General features: G+C 36.6%; 1 protein-coding gene across 2 annotated transcripts in view; it reads right to left on the reverse strand.

The window, feature by feature from the left end:
- Positions 1-17,817, reverse strand: part of KLRD1 (killer cell lectin like receptor D1) — a 54,056-nt gene that overhangs the window by 33,636 nt on the left and 2,603 nt on the right. The window lies entirely within an intron of this gene.

The raw sequence follows: 17,817 nt of genomic DNA on the forward strand, positions 1-17,817 counted from the left end.
AACTGGATGTTTTGATAAAAAATGGAAAATAATAGCAGCATTCTATATTTTATCATAGTGTTATTGACATTAGATTCACCAACTTTGAGATGTAACAAAACATGAAAGTATTTATAGAATTCATTGATGGGACAAATAAAAATTAAGTGTTTGGGGATTAAGTCAAATAATTTGAAAGAGAATTTAATAGAGAAAAGAAAACCTGGAAACATGGAAGGCATGTATTTATTGAAAATGAAACAAAATAATCAGGATATTGGATTGTATATATACATTGTTTGAGCTATATTCTATAGAAAAATAAACTAATAAAAATGTTCACCTAAATAGATAGTTGACTAATAATTTTTAATATGTTTTTATTGAATTTTAGAGAGAGGAAGGGAGAGAGAAGTATTAATATGGGAAAACATAGATCAATTGCCTTCTATATCTCGACCAGAAATTGAACCCACAACCTGGGTATGTACCCCAACCAGGAATTGAACCAGTGACTTTTTTGGTGCATGGGACAATGCTCAACCAACTGAGCCACACCAGCCAGGACTTGACTGATAATTTTTTAAGGATGAACTTTAAAGTGTCTTAGTAACAAAAATTGACCCCTAGATAAATTGTTTAGTAGCTTGCAAAAGATTGAAGATTCCTACCCAAATCAGTAAGATGAGCATAGTATTATTCCAAATTATTTCCATATACAGGAAAACATTTTAGGACAATATCATTTACAAACACAGAAGCAAAAATCCTTTGGAAAAGAGGTAACATAACACACTACTGTACTAAAAGAATGCTATATGATGACCAAATACTGATTAAAATCGGGGATGATTTTGGACATTTATCAAGAGATTTGTCAATATAGAAGAGAAAAAGAAATAGCTACAAGTAAAAGAAAACATTTAACCTGATTAAGACTATTCATGAGAACTTTCAGCAAATATTATCTTTCATAGTGAAAACTTAGAATCATTTTCAATAGAATCAGGAAGACAAAAATGATTGATGTAACTCCTGTTATTCAACATTTCTGTGGATGCCCTAGCCAAAGAAAAGCAATAATACAAGAAAACCGATTTAGATATAACATAAATATTAAAAAATAAACACTGAAATTATCCACAGATGGTGTGCTTTCTTATCCAAATATTATAAGAAAATATGCTGGAAAAAAAAACAATTAGAATAAAAAACACTTTAATAAGGAAGCTGAATAAAAAGTTGACAGAGTTTTAGTATACACCAGTGAGTTAACATCCAATATTTAGGTCTATATTTAAGCCTATTTACAGTTCTTCTTAGGTAACTTAAAAAAACACCTAGCACACTACATTTCCAAACAGATTCTATCTTCTCAACCCTGATCCTTACCAATATGAAGAAAAAATCAGATACGTTAATATGGTTTTCTTTCTTGGCACTTGATGTCTAGTGAAATGAACCTAGGAGTCATCTGTGATATCTGTCGCTGACTATCTCAACTTAGTGAATTACTACACTTCTCTATATTTGCATTGCAACCCATCTAATACAAGACAATAAACTCACCTTTATTCACTATATTAACTATATTCACCTTCGACTTCTTCAAATGAATTTCCAGAGTAACCTCTACAAAATATAAATTTGATAAACTCATCATACCTTTCCTGTCAGCTTCTTAATACTCTAAATTCAATATATTTAAAAATCCTTAGAGTTTATGAGGTCCTTCCTTGCTTGGTCCATGGCTCGCTACCCAGCTGGTACCACACACTTTCTCACTCTCTATGTCCCCATCACAGTTGTTGTCCTTTAGTTCCCTGAATGACTCATGATTAGAGTCACCACATAACATCATAACTTTAAGAATGAGAGTAGACTGTATTAATAATTATTCTGGGACAACAAGCACAAGTCTGGACTCCTCTGGGCAGATTGGTATGAATTGTAACTTGCTGCAGATCCCCCTTGCTGCAGAGTATATGCATAGACTATTCCTTTTACCTGAAGCATCTTCCCTTCTACTTTTCCCAGGTAGAGTAATCAATAAACACAGAATAATTAATATTATGTTATGATTAGGCCAAATTTCTCTGTTACAATGTCTTATGTACTCCTCATTTGTAGCATTTGTCAATGTCATCCGTTTAATTGTTTGGTGGTTATTTACTCAATATTGTCTCTCCCACTAGGTTGTTAGCTTCAGTAGAACAAAGCTCATGTCTGTATTTGCTCTACATTTTATCTTTTCCCTTTGAATACTATATTGACACATTATAGGTACTTCATGAATTTTTTTGATTAAACAAATTCATACACCTAACAATACGCCTAATAATGTTTATGGCTTATAATACATGCTTTATTAAAAGGCACAGAGAAGAGCATTAATAAAAAAAAGAGCAGTAAGGCCCTGATCGGTTTGGCTCAGTGGATAGAGCGTCGGCCTGCGGACTGAAGGGTCCCAGGTTCGATTTTGGTCAAGGGCATGTACCTGGGTTGCGGGCACATCCCCAGTAGTAGGTGTGCAGGAGGCAGCTGATCGATGTTTCTCTCTCATCGATGTTTCTAACTCTCTGTCCCTCTCCTTTGCTCTCTGTAAAAAATCAATAAAATATATATTTTTTAAAAAAAGAGCATTAAGGAATTAAATATATATTAGAGTGCCTTGGTGGGAAGACTAATACTGTGAAGATGATAACACTATTCTGTATTCATCTAAGATTTACGTGATAACCAGCACAGGTGTATTTCATAATAAATAAGTTCATTATAAATTATACATAAATTATACTTAAAAGTAAAAACTTACAAGATTAACAAAATACATATGAAAATACAGTATATTAACAAGAGAAGTAGAGATCTAGCCTTTCCAAGTATCTACATATCTATAAACCTACAAGTAATTTCTTATTATAGTACTGGTGTGATATCAACAAAAATAAAACAGACTGTCTGGCTGGCATAGCTTAACTGGTTGAGTGTCACCCCATGCACAGAGGTCACTGGTTTGATTCCCAGTCAGGGCACATGCCTGGGTTTCAGGCACAATCCCTAGTAGGGGGCATGCAGGAGGCAGCAGATCAGTGATTCTCTATCATCATTGATGTTTCTATCTCTATTTGGTGTTTCTCTCTCCCTTCCTCTCTCTCTAAATATCAATAAAAACATATTTAAAAAATAATAATAATAAAACAGACTAATAATAACACTATATGCATGTGTATATCCACGGTGTATATATACTTAGTATATAATATAGTAGTCTCCTTAAAATGACAGATATTTAGGAATAGGTTTGGATTAAAATGTGGAAATTGGGCACTCATATACAATTGATGTACGAAATTATTAAATTTATTTTAAAATATATATATATATATATATATATATATATATATATATACACACACACATACAAGTACATACACATATATAAACCCACACAAAGAAGTAAAAAAAAAAAAAAAACCACAATGTGTGCTCATGTGGAAACAAGTGTCAATAATCTGTTAATGTGGAAGATGGTAGAAATAAAGAGAATTTACACAAGAATATAGTAATTTGAAAACAATCAAAAAGCGCTTAATAGTAATTTTCTTTGCTGAAGTAAGTGGTATTAAAGGACCATGAATGGGAGTGGGAGTCTTTTCCACCTTTTATATATAGCTATAATAATAAAAGGGTGATATGCTAATTAGACCAGATGTCATTCCGGACATCATTCTGGATGAAGCCGGGGCCGGAGGGAAGCCAGTGCCAGCAGACAGGGGAAGAAAGGCCCACTCTTGCACGAATTTTGTGCATTGGGCCTCTAGTATATATATATTTTTGTATTCATGTTTTTGCTAACATAAATTTGTGTATTAGTTGTTTAAAAGAAGACAGCATTATATTCTAAATATAAAGAGGTTATATTTGGATATGACACATAGGATAGTAATATCAAAATCAAATATAGCCTTAGTTTGGCTCAGTGGATGGAGCATTGGCCTGTGGACTGGTCAAGGGCACATGCCCAGGTTGTAGGCTAGATTCCCAGTAGGGGGTGTGCAGGAGGCAGCTAATCAATGATTCTCTATCATCAATGATGTTTCTATCTCTCTTTCCCTCTCCCTTCCTCTCTGAAATCAATAATATATTTTTAAAAATTAATTAAAAAAATAAAATATAGCCTAGAATTATAACGGATATTCCTCTAGGATGTTGTGCTGTTACAACCTATTTTAAAAGTATTACTAAGTAGAGAAGACTATTTTATTGTGAAGAACAAGCTGTGTTGTAGGGCTGGCTGCCCATATTATTTTTATCAGCACAGCTTGATAAAATCTTGAGCACACCAATATAATTTAAAGTGTAGAACACTTTCTTGTTAATAAAATAAATCAGTGCAATAGCCTAATAAACTGTTAGCAAACCTTGTCTTAATAAGTGAGAGAGGAAAGAGAAGCAATTGAACAAACAGAAGTATTTCCTGTGTCAAGTAAGCTAACCTTATTGTAAATTACCAATTAGAGAAGAGATCTTCCTGGTTAGTATGGCCATGGTATAAATGAACCAGGAATGAGTAAACAAGTGGCAGAAAAGGAGGAGATATTCTGTAAACAAACAAGACAGTTTTGAGGTAATAATTTTAGTCAAACATGACTTGCTTATCTAATAATGCTTTACGATTTAGCTGGATTATTTGGCTTCTCATTTTAAGGACAAGGCACTGTGAACATCACTCATTCACAGGGATGCCAGAAGAACTTAATGTCATGGTGAGAGGTGTATACACTCGACCAAATTGAAATCCTTTGTCCAACAACAAATTACATGACTTTGTAGTTGGACTGGGATCAGGTCTTGATAAAGCAGGCATGCAGACAGATTTTCTCTTCAATTTGTGTAAAGTCTCCAAAATTCCTTAGGGGTAACCATAGACCATTCAGATTAAAATAAATGCATGCTAGGAACATTCCATTCACTCTTTATTTGAAAATTCTACTTGTGCCACCTGGAATTCCAGATCATTCCAAATAAAACAGAACATGTCCATGTGAAATGATGTGGGTTAAAGATTTCATATTTGAAGGTAGTTAGAAATAGAGCTGTTAAGAAAAATGGTAATTTTGTAATATTTCAATTTTAATGAGTTTGAATTTTAGCATAAAGACAGTTGATAGCTCCGAAGATAGTTGAAAGGGTAGCATTATCCAAGCTGTGCACTGGAGGTATTAACTGTAGAGGCATTTTGAGGAAAATGTTGGCAAGTAAGAACTAGCCAGCATAACAGCTCAATATAAAAATAATAAAATCTGAATAGAGGAAAGGTTATGTTATTGTGAAGAAGGGAACAGATATAGGAAGTGTTGCAGTGATAGAATAAATACTTTTTGATTGATTGGATGTGTGCTGTATCAAAGGTGTTTGTGTCAAAGGTATATTTGGTCATTATGTCCTACCTTTCCAGGTTTACTAATTGCTTAGATTGACATCAATCAGATATGGAAACTTGAAATTATTAAAGCACCAATTTTAAATTCATAAATATCCACCAATAAAAGCTAAATACTTTAATAACAGTTAGATGTAAATGAAAATTTATAATTCATTCCCGAGTTAATAATAAAAATGATGAATAAATTTGTATTTAAAAAATTTTAGATTTCTATTTTATTTAAACTCCCAAATACTTGAAAGAGCTAATATCCTTAAAATATATTTTCTTTTGCAAATTTTATTTGATTTTCAGTTAATTATCTAAAATGGATTCTGAAGGCACAGGAAATCAATGAGCAAAATGAGACTGCACATTGTTAAATGTTATAGCAAAACAGAGGTATGTATTGAATTGCAATGAGAATCTTGTATCAAATGTAAGCTATTTAAATATAGATGCATATATACAATTAATAGATATGAGATCAAAGTTACATAACTATGGTGTACTTATCAGAAACATTTACTTAGAAAAATTCTCATGTATAAGGCCTTCTCTTGAAGTTATGGAGGATAATTGAAAATAACAATGCAAAAATTATAATACACTGTGTAACCATGGGTGATGGGTTATCTTTATGCATGTACTTTTCAAAACGTTTCTTATTAAAGTATGGTTCATATACAATATTATATAAGTTTCAAGTGTACAACATAGTGATTTGACATTTATATATCTTATGTGTGATCCCCATATGTCTACTAACCATCTGTCACCATACAAAGTCATTACAATATTATTGACTATATTTCCGGTGCATTATGCCCCCATGGCTTATTAATTTTATAACTAGAAGTTTGAAACTCCTCTTCCCCTTTACTTCACTTTTTACACTTACCCCCATCCTCCTCCCTTCTGGCAATCATTCACTTTTGTCTGATTCTTAGTCTGTTTCTGTTAGGTTTTGTTTACTTGTTTAGTTTGTTTAGATTCCACATATAAGTTAAATCATACGACATTTTTTTGTCTGTCAAGGTAACTGGTTCTTCTTTGAAGAAAATTGATATATTGCTTCTGCTGAAAATAAAATCTTGGCAGCAATAAAATTCTTCTGAAGCACTGAGCTCCAGTCTTTCAAGACAAATAGCAAGGAAGAATCGGAAGCTTTTGGCATGATATTCATTTCTATATTTTCTTATACAGAAGATAATCATAAAGATGTTTTAATATCTTGTGCTCCTTCAATCATGTAAAGATCAACATGTAATTGGAGATCTCTTAATAAAACACAAAATATCAAAACATGGACTTAAAATGATTTTTAAATATATTTACATATAGATATAACTACTAATACATAAAAATTTCAGACCTTGGTAAATAAATGGAGGAAAATATCACATAGGACATACATATGAAGGGGAATCTGGTCATATTTGACACCTAAGATGTAGTTAATGTTTATTAATTGGTTTTAATATTGCTAGCACCAGTACTTCAGTGACTGCATGTATTAAAGCATGTACTTCCCCGATATCCTACGAGGCGTACTATCATTATTGCTGTCATAATAATAAAGAAACGAAGGCCCAGAGAGGTGGGGAAAGTTTGCCAAGGTTGCGTTGCTAGTAAGAATTAGAATCAAGATTTAAGCCAATATAGTCTTTCTCTACAGACCATGAGCATCACCATTATGCTATGCTGACCCCACAACAATAAATTGTATCAAACCCAGTTGTAAGAATATTGCTCCTCTGGAAACAGTCAGGGTTGTTTATACACACAAGTTCACATTTTTCTCCCCTGGATGTATCTTTTAGAGAACAAATGGGAAGAAACTTTAGAGACTCACATTTCATAACAGCTCTGAATAAGGGGTTACTATTTTTATACTAATTATTCTTTGGAATATGTAGAAAAGAGATTAATAGAAGTGTTGCTGTTCCCCTATTAGACTCTAGCAATCATAAAGAATACATGTGTTCTTATTGTTTAGTTCTCCACTACATGGCTGTTGCCCCTACATTGTTTCTCTTTCTTCATTGCATTCAAGTTCTGTTATTCCCTTCAATAAAGACTTCAAATTGTATCCGTGATGGTAAATTTATGGCATATATGCCAGCAATTTCTCTTTGGTGCTCTTGGAAGGCATTCCTCATAATTACAACATTCTTCCCTGCGGAGTCCAGACTCCACTTTGAATAATTTTCAACAAAGCACATCTGAGCCCTAACTGGTTTGGCTCAGTGGATAGAGCGTCGGCCTGAGGACTGAAGGGTCCCGGGTTCGATTCCGGTCAAGGGCATGTACCGTGGTTGCGGGCACATCCCCAGTAGGAGGTGTGCAGGAGGCAGCTGATCGATGTTTCTCTCTCATCGATGTTTCTAACTCTCTATCCCTCTCCCTTCCTCTCTGTAAAAAATCAATAAAATATATTAAAAAATATATATATTAAAGAAATAGAACTAGAAATGGGTGTCAAATGTCTGCTATATATTATTTTAAAATTAAATGTATTGGGGTAGCATTGGTTAATCACATGATGATAATTTACTTTTCTAGTGCCCTAACCTGGAACTGAACCATGACCTCCTGGTTCGTAGGTCAATGCTCGACCCCTGAGCCATGCCGGTCAGGCAACAACTGAGTTTTAAAGCAAAGTTCTTTGTACTGCGTGTGCACCTGTGAGTAAGTAGTTGTCTCAGAGTCACCGTGTTATGGAATAAGTTGGACTTTTGAATAGTAATCAGGTTAAAAATTAATTTTCAAAACATTAAGGAACAACTTTATTTCTTGTGTGGTCACAGATAGCCTCACCACATTGGCCAGCACTCCTCTAATGTTCTCCAGTAATCTTTTTACTAACTCACCCAGCTCTTAAGAACTTTTCCACCTTGTTTTTCCAGAGCTGAATTCAATATCTCTCCCCTATTGCAATCATTTTGAATAAAGTCTTTCTGGCCTGTTTAATTCTGTCCAGTTAAAATTTGAGGTATCTGGGTTAGGACTATCCATTAATTCTTTGCACCATTCTTTCAACTTTTTCTATAAGTCTGAAATTATTTCTTATGAGCTTACTAATTAATTTAAAAACTAGTAAAGAAAAGAATCAAATATTTCTCCAGCAAACTGTTTTCTGTATAAACTATAGCATAGAATAACCTAATAATTGGTGTTAACTAGTTATAAAAATATTTCAGCAAATAAATGAAAAGAGAATGCTAGAATTAAAATACCACTATTTTTTCCATGCGTTATGAATTATTGGATGTCATTAATGATCACCAATTGCTGCTAAAATTATAAAAATGAAGCACTAAAAAACAAAAAAAATAAGCACTAGATATTAAACATCGCTGAATACAAGTACGCAACCCTTATTATAAAACAATAGGGCTTTATTTCCCAAAATAAATCCAATTTGTATCGTATTAAGTATCTTAATATCAATTTACAATAAAAAAATAATAACAAGAACATTTCCAACAGCATTACAGAGGTGCCATTAGCAACCCAGGACTATAGAAAATCCTAAGGACAAACAATCGAGTTCACAATCAGGGAAATGTGAACACTGATAAAATAGCTGATGACATTAAGGAATGATTGTTGACATAGAGGTTATGTTATAAAAATGCATTTGCCTTGCAGAGATTTACACTGAAAGTTCACAGAAGAAATCATATGATATCTGGAACTCCAAACTCATCTGGACTGGAGAAATTATGTTTGTTAAGCTGGGTGATGGGCACAGGGTAATTTATTAAACTATTGTCTTAATGTTTTAAATTTTTCCATTAACAGAAAGATAATGAACATAAAAACACTTTTCTCTCCATTAATCACTGGGTACAATGGGATTGGAGAGTTATTCTATTGAGCTAGTCATGGTAAGAAATAAGATCATGACATGAAGCTAAACAATGAACAGAGAAGAAAAGAGACATTTATAAAGTAGAAATGAGCATCCCAGAACATGTTGATGGTCCACTGTACTTTTTCTCCTAAAGAAGATTACTATGGTGAAGGCAAGCAAGAAATTTAGCATTAGGCATAATTTTTAAGAAAGCAAAGAGGGATAAAGAGATCCAATTGAAAGTGAAATATCTATAATAATAAAAGTGTAATATGCTAATTAGACTGGACAGCCGAACAACCTTCCAGATGTCATTCTGGACATCCTTCTGGATGAAGCCACAGTGGCAGGGGCCATGGCAGAGGCAGTTAGGGGCAATCAGGCAGGCAGGCAGAGTAGGTAGAGGCAATCAGGCAGGCAGGCAGAGGCAGTTAGGGGTGGTCAGGCATGCAGGCAAGTGGTTAGGGGTGATTAGGCAGGCATGCAGAGTGTTTAGGGGCAATCAGGCAGGCAGGCGAGCAGTTAGGGGCGATTAGGCAGGTATGCAGAGTGGTTAGGGACAATCAGGCAGGCAGGCAAGTGGTTAGGGGCAATCAGGCAGGCAGGCAGGCCAGTGGTTAGGAGCCAGCGGTCCCAGATTGTGAGAAGGATGTCCGACTGCTGATTTAAGTCCAATCCTGCTGTGGGATCGGGCCTAAACTGGCAGTCAGACATCCCCAAGGGGTTCCAGATTGCAAGAGGGTGCAGGCCAGGCTGAGGGACCCCCTCCCATGCACCAATTTTGTGCACCAGGCCTCTAGTTAGTAATAATTAGGTGAGTAACCAAGACTACACTTTCGAAGTTTTGAAGGCTTGAATAGGTGGATGAACTAAAAAACACAATCTTCAATCTTCATACGTGCTAAAGTAAGGAAATGTCACTATCCTATATAATAAAGAGCTAATATGCTAATTAGACCTGACAGCAGAACGACCTTCTGGATGACCTTTCAGAATGAACAGTGGGCGGGGGCGATGCTGTGAGGCAGCCGGGGCTGTGAGGGCCAAGGCAGCAGCTGGGGCTGCTGCCAGGGCCGAGCCCCTTGCATGAATTTCGTGCATCAGGTCTCTAGTAATAAAATATTAAGGTTAGCCTAACCAGTTTGGCTCAGTGGATAGAGTGTCGGCCTGGAGACTGAAGGGTCCCAGGTTCGATTCTAGTCAAGGGCATGTACCTTGGTTGCGGGCACATCCCCAGTAGGGGGTGTGCAGGAGGCAGCTGATTGATATTTCTCTCTCATCAATGTTTCTAAATCTCTATCCCTCTCCCTTCATCTCTGTAAAAAATCAATGAAATATATTTTAAAAATACATATATTAAGGTTAGACACCCCCCCCCAATTTAGACTTCAAATGTGCTAGCTTTGTCTCATTCATCAAATTTCAACTCGTCATTTTGTTAAAATAATGTATGATAGATTATTTTGGTTCTATTCTAGGGTTCTGTGATATGTATTCCACATATATAAATCATTAAGTAAGTGAATGTTCTTATTTTTTTCACATGTATTTTTAACTTACTAGGCTTACCTAACATATTTCTTTCTCATTGAGATTCAAATGAAATTATCTACTTTGGATAAATTCAAGAGTGTGACCTTTTACTATTGGCTTCTCTCTTTATAAAAAATTTTAAGAGGGGGGATTTCTTCTCAAGAGATACTATTATTTACTTAATAGACATTTATTGTGTGCCTAATTGCATAGTACCTGACACATAGTAGGTACAAATCAAATATTCAAGTGACACAATTATTGAATGAATGAAAAGTAGGCATGGTCTTTGGCTTCATGGAGTATACATTCTTTCTAATAAAAGAAATTATGAAATCTAAGTAAAAAAAGCAAATAAAAGTTCCAATTAGTGTCATAAATAAAACAAACAAAAAAGAACAGTTTGAGATTCAGAGTGATAGTGCAGGGAACCTGTAATATCTAACTGGGTGATAGAGATTGTAATATTCAAGCTAAGACAAATTGTAAGAATGAGTTGGACATGAAGAGCTAAGGGAGGAGCCATGTAGTAGAACACGCCAGCATGTGCACAGCCCCCAAGTAGGAAATTGCTTAATGTAGTTTCAGAAACAGATACAAGACCAGTGTGGGTCAAAATTAGTTAGTGAGAGGGCAATTGACATGGTATGCAGGAGGCTGGAGAAGGAGAGGACTGCTCTATATGTGTAATCTCTTTCGTAGACTTGACCATTAAGCAACATTACTTTGGTGTATATTTTGTGGCTGCAAAGTGTTTTTTTTTATTTTTCACTTTTTTCTTTTTAAAGCAATACCAAAATGTAGAATGTGGTTCTACTCTTTTTATCCTTATTTGAAAAGTTAAACTCCTAAACAAACGAGGAGTAGAGGTAGTTTGACAAAAGATGCTCAGAAAGTGTTCATTTCCTTTTCCTTTTCCCACTTCAGCCTCCTGAATCCACCAGCACATGAGGAAGTTCTTCATTGACAACCTACAGACTGAGGCAATGTGAATAAATTCAGTTCTGAGATATTTTTAAAGGAATTTATCATTGATGTGTGCTTTTTTTTTTTTTTTTTTTTTTTCCTTAGAAAGGAGAGAGAAACATTGATTTGTTGTTCCACTTGTTTATGTATTCACTGGCTGATTCTTGTATGTGACCTGACAGGTGATCGAACCTGCAACCTTGGCGTATTGGGACGACGCTCTAGCCAAATGAGCTACCCAGCCAGGGTGATGCCTGCTTTTTGGGTTGCAGTGATAGTCAGTCAACAAACTTCACCTTTCATAGAAACAAACACTCTCAGAGATAAAAGGCCAAGCATTTTCCTTCCTATAAATTTTTATTTGGTCTCCCCCCTCCTTTTTTCTTAAAGCCTGACCTAGGAATATTTTTCTCATTGATTTTTTAGAGAGAGTGAAAGAGAGGGAGGAGGGGATAGAGAGAGAAAACATCCATGAGAGACACCAGTCATGTGTTGCCTCCCCCACACACCATGACCAGGGCCAGGGCTCGAATCTGCAACCAAGGTACATGCCCTTGACCAGAAATCAAACCCGCGACGCTTTAGCCCACGGGGCCAACTCTCTAACCACTGAGTGAAACTGGCCAGGGCTTTTTTTTTTTTTTTTTTACCTGTTAGGTAATTATGAGGAAACAGATCTGCTTTATTCTTTTTTTCAAATATGCTTTTATTTCATTTCTTGGATATGCATTACTATTAATATTTTAACAGAAGGATTTCCATGTGTCTGAGATAAATGTGTTAGAATTTTATCTAGATTCTGAGACACTAGAAAATCAGATAATTAAAAATGTGTAATGCATCTCCACTCTTTTAGAAGATAAAAAAAGTTGACAATCAATGAAGGTGATCTCTCATATTTCCCACTAGTTGTAAGATTCTGTGGTCTTTGTTTACAGGAAGGTGACACCTTTATTAGTGACAAAAGGGAAAATGATAGTTGTAGCCAGATATGAAGTTGCATTGTTATTAAATGGATCGGCCCGCCACCTTGTGGCCATAAGTGTAATGAACATAGTTGTTTGAAAACCCTAGCTGTGATGGAGTTGGAGGGAAGAGACAGGTTTGAGGGCTACCTTGTAAATTAGCTCATCAAAGTCTTTCAGTTAGATTAAAATAGCATAAAAATCATTTTGGACAGAAGATAGATGGCTATTAAACATGTGCAAGATGCTGGTCTAGCAGAAATCTAATCCAGCGACTGGGATTATTTTATGTTCCACAGCAGTGCAAGAATTGATGAAGAATGAACTGTGGATCTGGCAAGGATTATTCTAGGTCTGTTATTTAATAGGAAACAATGCAGTACATTCAGAAGAGAAGCTCCTATCTCCAACACTGGAACAATGAGCAAACAGTGGAGTTCTTCACAACCCTGACTCCAGAAACCATTTGAGAAGTTTGTAAAAAATCAAGACGCTTAGCCCCTTCCCCATGTCCTTCCCAGGAGTGATTCTATTATTTTTAAAAGCTAGCCACTGATGCTAATGTGCAGCCAGTATTAGAAACACAACATAGCTGAATACCATTCCATAGGCTAGATGGTGACTTTAACATGACTGTAGTTATAAAGACCCAGGCTATCTTGTTCAAGAATAAATAACAAAACCCCCTTACATTACAGTAGTAATATGCAGAGTATAACACACCAATATTACCCAATTTTAAACATGATTAGAAGATTAAGAGAAACCCAAAAGATCATTTTGAATTTTTTCCTTGCATAAGTCCCAAAAAATGTGCTCTCCAAAAATATCCCAAATGACAGTCTCCTGGTCTTTATTCTTCTTAGGACTAGATACATTCTATTGTAGACATTGTTAAACTCATTGTGAATTTCTCTCATTCTTTGGCAAATGTAAAACGTTACTTAGTGGTTCTCAAGAACCCGTCTGCATACATTAACCTTGTTTAAAATGCGATTTTCTGTATTTACCCCTAGAAATCCACATAATGAAGTGGTGAAATCGCCCTTATTTTACAAGCAATCCAGACAAGTCTGATGCAGTTGGTTTTGTGTATCTCAGAGAAGCCCTGCTGAATCAGAGTTCAATTTGCTAGTTTACTGAGGGTGCATGGATGCATTTTAGATAAGAAATATTCTATTATTTTTCTGTTTGTACAGTGTGTCCTTGGATCACAAAGTGTGGTCCTAACGTCAGCATCCCCAGGGGACCTCCTGGAAATGTGAATTCAGCCCCACTCTAGACCCACGGCATCAGAAATTCTGGGGGTGGGCCCAAGAGTGTTTTAACCAGTCTCCCAGGTGATTCTGATGCACTCTTACATTGAGAACCACTGGTCTCCTCAAACCACTGCCCTCCCCCCTCCATCCTCCTTGATGACTCTTTGATGTAGCTTCTCCTTGATCTTAGAATTTTTATTTTATTTTATTTTTTTAATATATTTTTATTGATATCAGAGAGGAAGGGAGAAGGAGAGAGAGATAGAAACATCAATGATGAGAGAGAATCATTGATTGGCTGCCTCCTGCATGCCCCCTTACTGGGGATCGAGCTCACAACCCGGGCATATGCCCTTGACCAGAATCGAACTCGGGACCTTTCAGTCCGCAGGCTGACGCTCTCTCCACTGAGCCAAACCAGCTAGGGCAATCTTAGAATTTTTAACTCACCCTCCTAACAACATGTCTTTAGAAAGGAACCATGCAGGTTCAGTCTTTTGCCTTGAAGGATAGGCTTGAACAACCAATAGTTACAGAGAACAGTCTTTAGTTCTCAGATGAGCCTGGCTGATGAGAATCCTGCAGCTATTTTAAGGAGCTTTAAAAAATGAGAGACAAAGCTGTCCCTGCCCTACTGCCCTCTCAGCAGAAGGTCATGGTACAATCTGAGGCACATGAGCGGTAGGCAGCCGGCACTGCCTGCAGGAATGTGGGCACCTGTGTCCATCAAGACTACACTGTGTGGGTCAGATCCCTGGGAGAAATGCTTGCCGATGTATGTCACCAGATAAAGCCAAGCATCTTCTCTAGCGTTTTAGGTGGGACTGCAAAAGCTTCTGCCTACACTACAGCAAGTGCTATTTTTTATTTTGTCCTCCTATTGGGTGTCCCCTGATACACTTCTTTGCCAAATAAATAATTGCATTTTTAATTTTATGTTTCCAATAGAAGCTAAAGGAGTAAAACTTAAAGATCAAACTGTCATTAGTATTTGGATTGTTCGTGTTTTGTCTGTCTGAGGGACAGGTTATGAAGAAGCAGGATTAGAGTAGGTACTTCCATCTTCTACAGTATTACGGGGGCAGGCAAAAGTAGGTCTATAGTTGTGGGTAACATTCTTTTGAGTTACTACAGCTATTGTAATAATAGTAAACGGCATGTCTTTTTCCATATGAACAACTGTAAACTGTCTTGTGCCCATCCCTGTATTTATATGTCTCTCTATATAATTTTATTGGTTCTGTTTCTTTGGAGAATCTTGACTAATATAGAGGGACAAATATTCTAGATAAATTCTTAGAAAGTCTTGAGTTTATAAAAGTCTTGGTGAGTTGGGGGAACTTACAAAGCCATGAAGCTACAGCATAGAGAGCAAAGGGCACAGTGACGTTAATTGAAGCTGCATAGATTATTGTTTTTTTTAATATTTTTTATTGATTTCAGAGAAGAAGGGAAAGGGAGAGAGAGATAGAAACATCTATGATGAGAGAGAATCATTGATTGGCTGCCTCCTGCACACCCCCTATTGGGGATCAAGCCCGCAGCCCAAGCATGTGCCCTTGATTGGAATGGAACCTTGGACCCTTCAGTCCACAGACCAATGCTCTATCCACTGAGCCAAACCGGCTAGGGCTGAAGCTGCATAGATTATGTAAGCAAGTAGGAAACAATGAGGAAGTCACTTATCAAGTTACACTCTATTCTAGTTGACTTTGTAGACTCAATTTTGCTTCCAAAGATGCCTTACCTGCCAACTAAAGGAGCTTGAAATTTGCACTTAATATGACAGGTATGAAAAATGTCCTGTCTGCTTTAGTCTTTATTGCTGCATTGTACTGCATAGTTGTTTTAGAGTCAATAAAAATGTACTGAGAGCTGGACACAGGGATACAAATATGAATTAAACATAATCTAGGTTTTACGGAATTCAAGATAATGTAGAGAAATTTCTAAATGAAAGGTTATAGTATTTAGGACTAATACACACTCTAATAGAATTATGTATAAAATGATGTCATTCTGAGAGGCAGGCATTATTATTTGTAATGTACCATTGAGGAAACTGAAATTCAAAGAGGTTAAGAAACTGGTATATTGATACAGAGCTGCAAGCAGAGCAGGAAAATCTAGTGTTTATTTTGGATGGCCATGTGCCTGGTTATTACAATGGGAGAAGAAAAAACTGGGTTCTGGGCAACAAGCCATCTCTACCACATCTCTCAAGACTGAACTCTTAAGATAATAAATACTTGTAAGATTCTTCCAACCACCTTAACCTTTAATTACTTGTGCTAGTTCCTGTGGTAGTTTTCTAAAATCAAATAAACATAATTGCCTTCTTAAGAGAACTTTTACAAATATACTCACAAAGTATAAATCCTATGTAATAAAGAGGTAATATGCAAAATGACCCTCACGCCCTTGCACAAGATGGCCATCCCCATGTGGTCAAAGATGGCTGCCACAAGATGGCTGGCAGGGGAGGGCAGTTGGGGGCGACTGGGTCGGCAGGGGAGCAGTTAGGTGTTGATCAGGCTGGCAAGGGAGTGGTTAGCAGGGGTGGGCAAACTTTTTGACTCGAGGGCCACAATGGGTTCTTAAACTGGACCGGAGGGCCGGAACAAAAGCATGGATGGAGTGTTTGTGTGAACTAATATAAATGCAAAGTAAAGGAGCAGAGGGGGGAGCAAGAGAACCCTCCGCTCTTTTGGCTCCGCAGGCCGGATAGAATAGCCAAATGGGCCAGATCCGGCCCGCAGGCCATAGTTTGCCCACGGCGGGGTTAGAGGGTGATCAGGCTGGCAGGCAGGTGAGCGGTTGGGAGTCAGCAGTCCCAGATTGTGAGAGGGGTGTCCGACTGTCGGTTTAGGCACGATCCCACAGGTATCGGGCCTAAACCGGCAGTCGGACATCCCTTGAGGGGTCCCAGATTGGAGAGGGTGCAGGTTGGGCTGAGGGACACCCCCCCCCCACACCAGTGCATGAATTTTGTGCACCGGGCCTCTAGTATACTAATAATTAACTTTCCAAAATAGGTTGAAAATTAAAACTGGGAGCCATATGCAGATCACTTAACCTCTATCTCAAACTCCTTAGAAGCAAAAGAAAGGATCAAGATTGAGATTCAAACTACTAATTATACTTAATACCCACCCATCTCAGTTCTGTTGTGACTCTTTCTGGTTGAGGTGGAAAATGAGAGCAGGGCAATAGCCTTATATTCATTAAAACAACTCAGTCTCTTTTTATTCTAGTAATAAAATTGGTCCTGGGAATTTAAGAATGTTAATGGTGTTTTATTACTGTGCAATTAGTACATTAAACACACTCATTAATTTATAATTACATCACAAATACATTTTAAATGTATTTTATAGTAACATCTCCCATATCACTTTACTGAAAATCATATCGTTAATGAGATAAAGGGATTCTTAGTTGCTTAGTTAAGCAATTAATGCCAGGAATGTCTAGATTAAGCTAAAGAGCTCAGGTTCTAAGAGTTAATAGTGTCTACTAAAAAATAATATCAACTAGTTATTTTGTCATCAAAAAGGATTTATTCGGGGAAAAACAAAGGATTGCAACTCAGTGCATGCAGGAATCTCAAGCCAAGGGCATACTCTGGCCTGTGTGCCAAGATGAAGGAGTGTTTTTTTAAGGCAGGGGTCAGGAACCTTGTTTCTGCCAAGGGCCATTAGGATATTTTTAACAGCATTCACTTAATATAAATTTATGTTGCTATGAACAAAGCTCCTAGATTTATTGAATTTTGAGTTCCAACTACAGTTGCCTTGGCAAGGTCAGACCAAATGATTTCCCGGGCCT

This window comes from Plecotus auritus (genome assembly GCF_963455305.1).
Source record: "Plecotus auritus genome assembly, chromosome: 3".
Classification (NCBI taxonomy): domain Eukaryota; kingdom Metazoa; phylum Chordata; class Mammalia; order Chiroptera; family Vespertilionidae; genus Plecotus; species Plecotus auritus.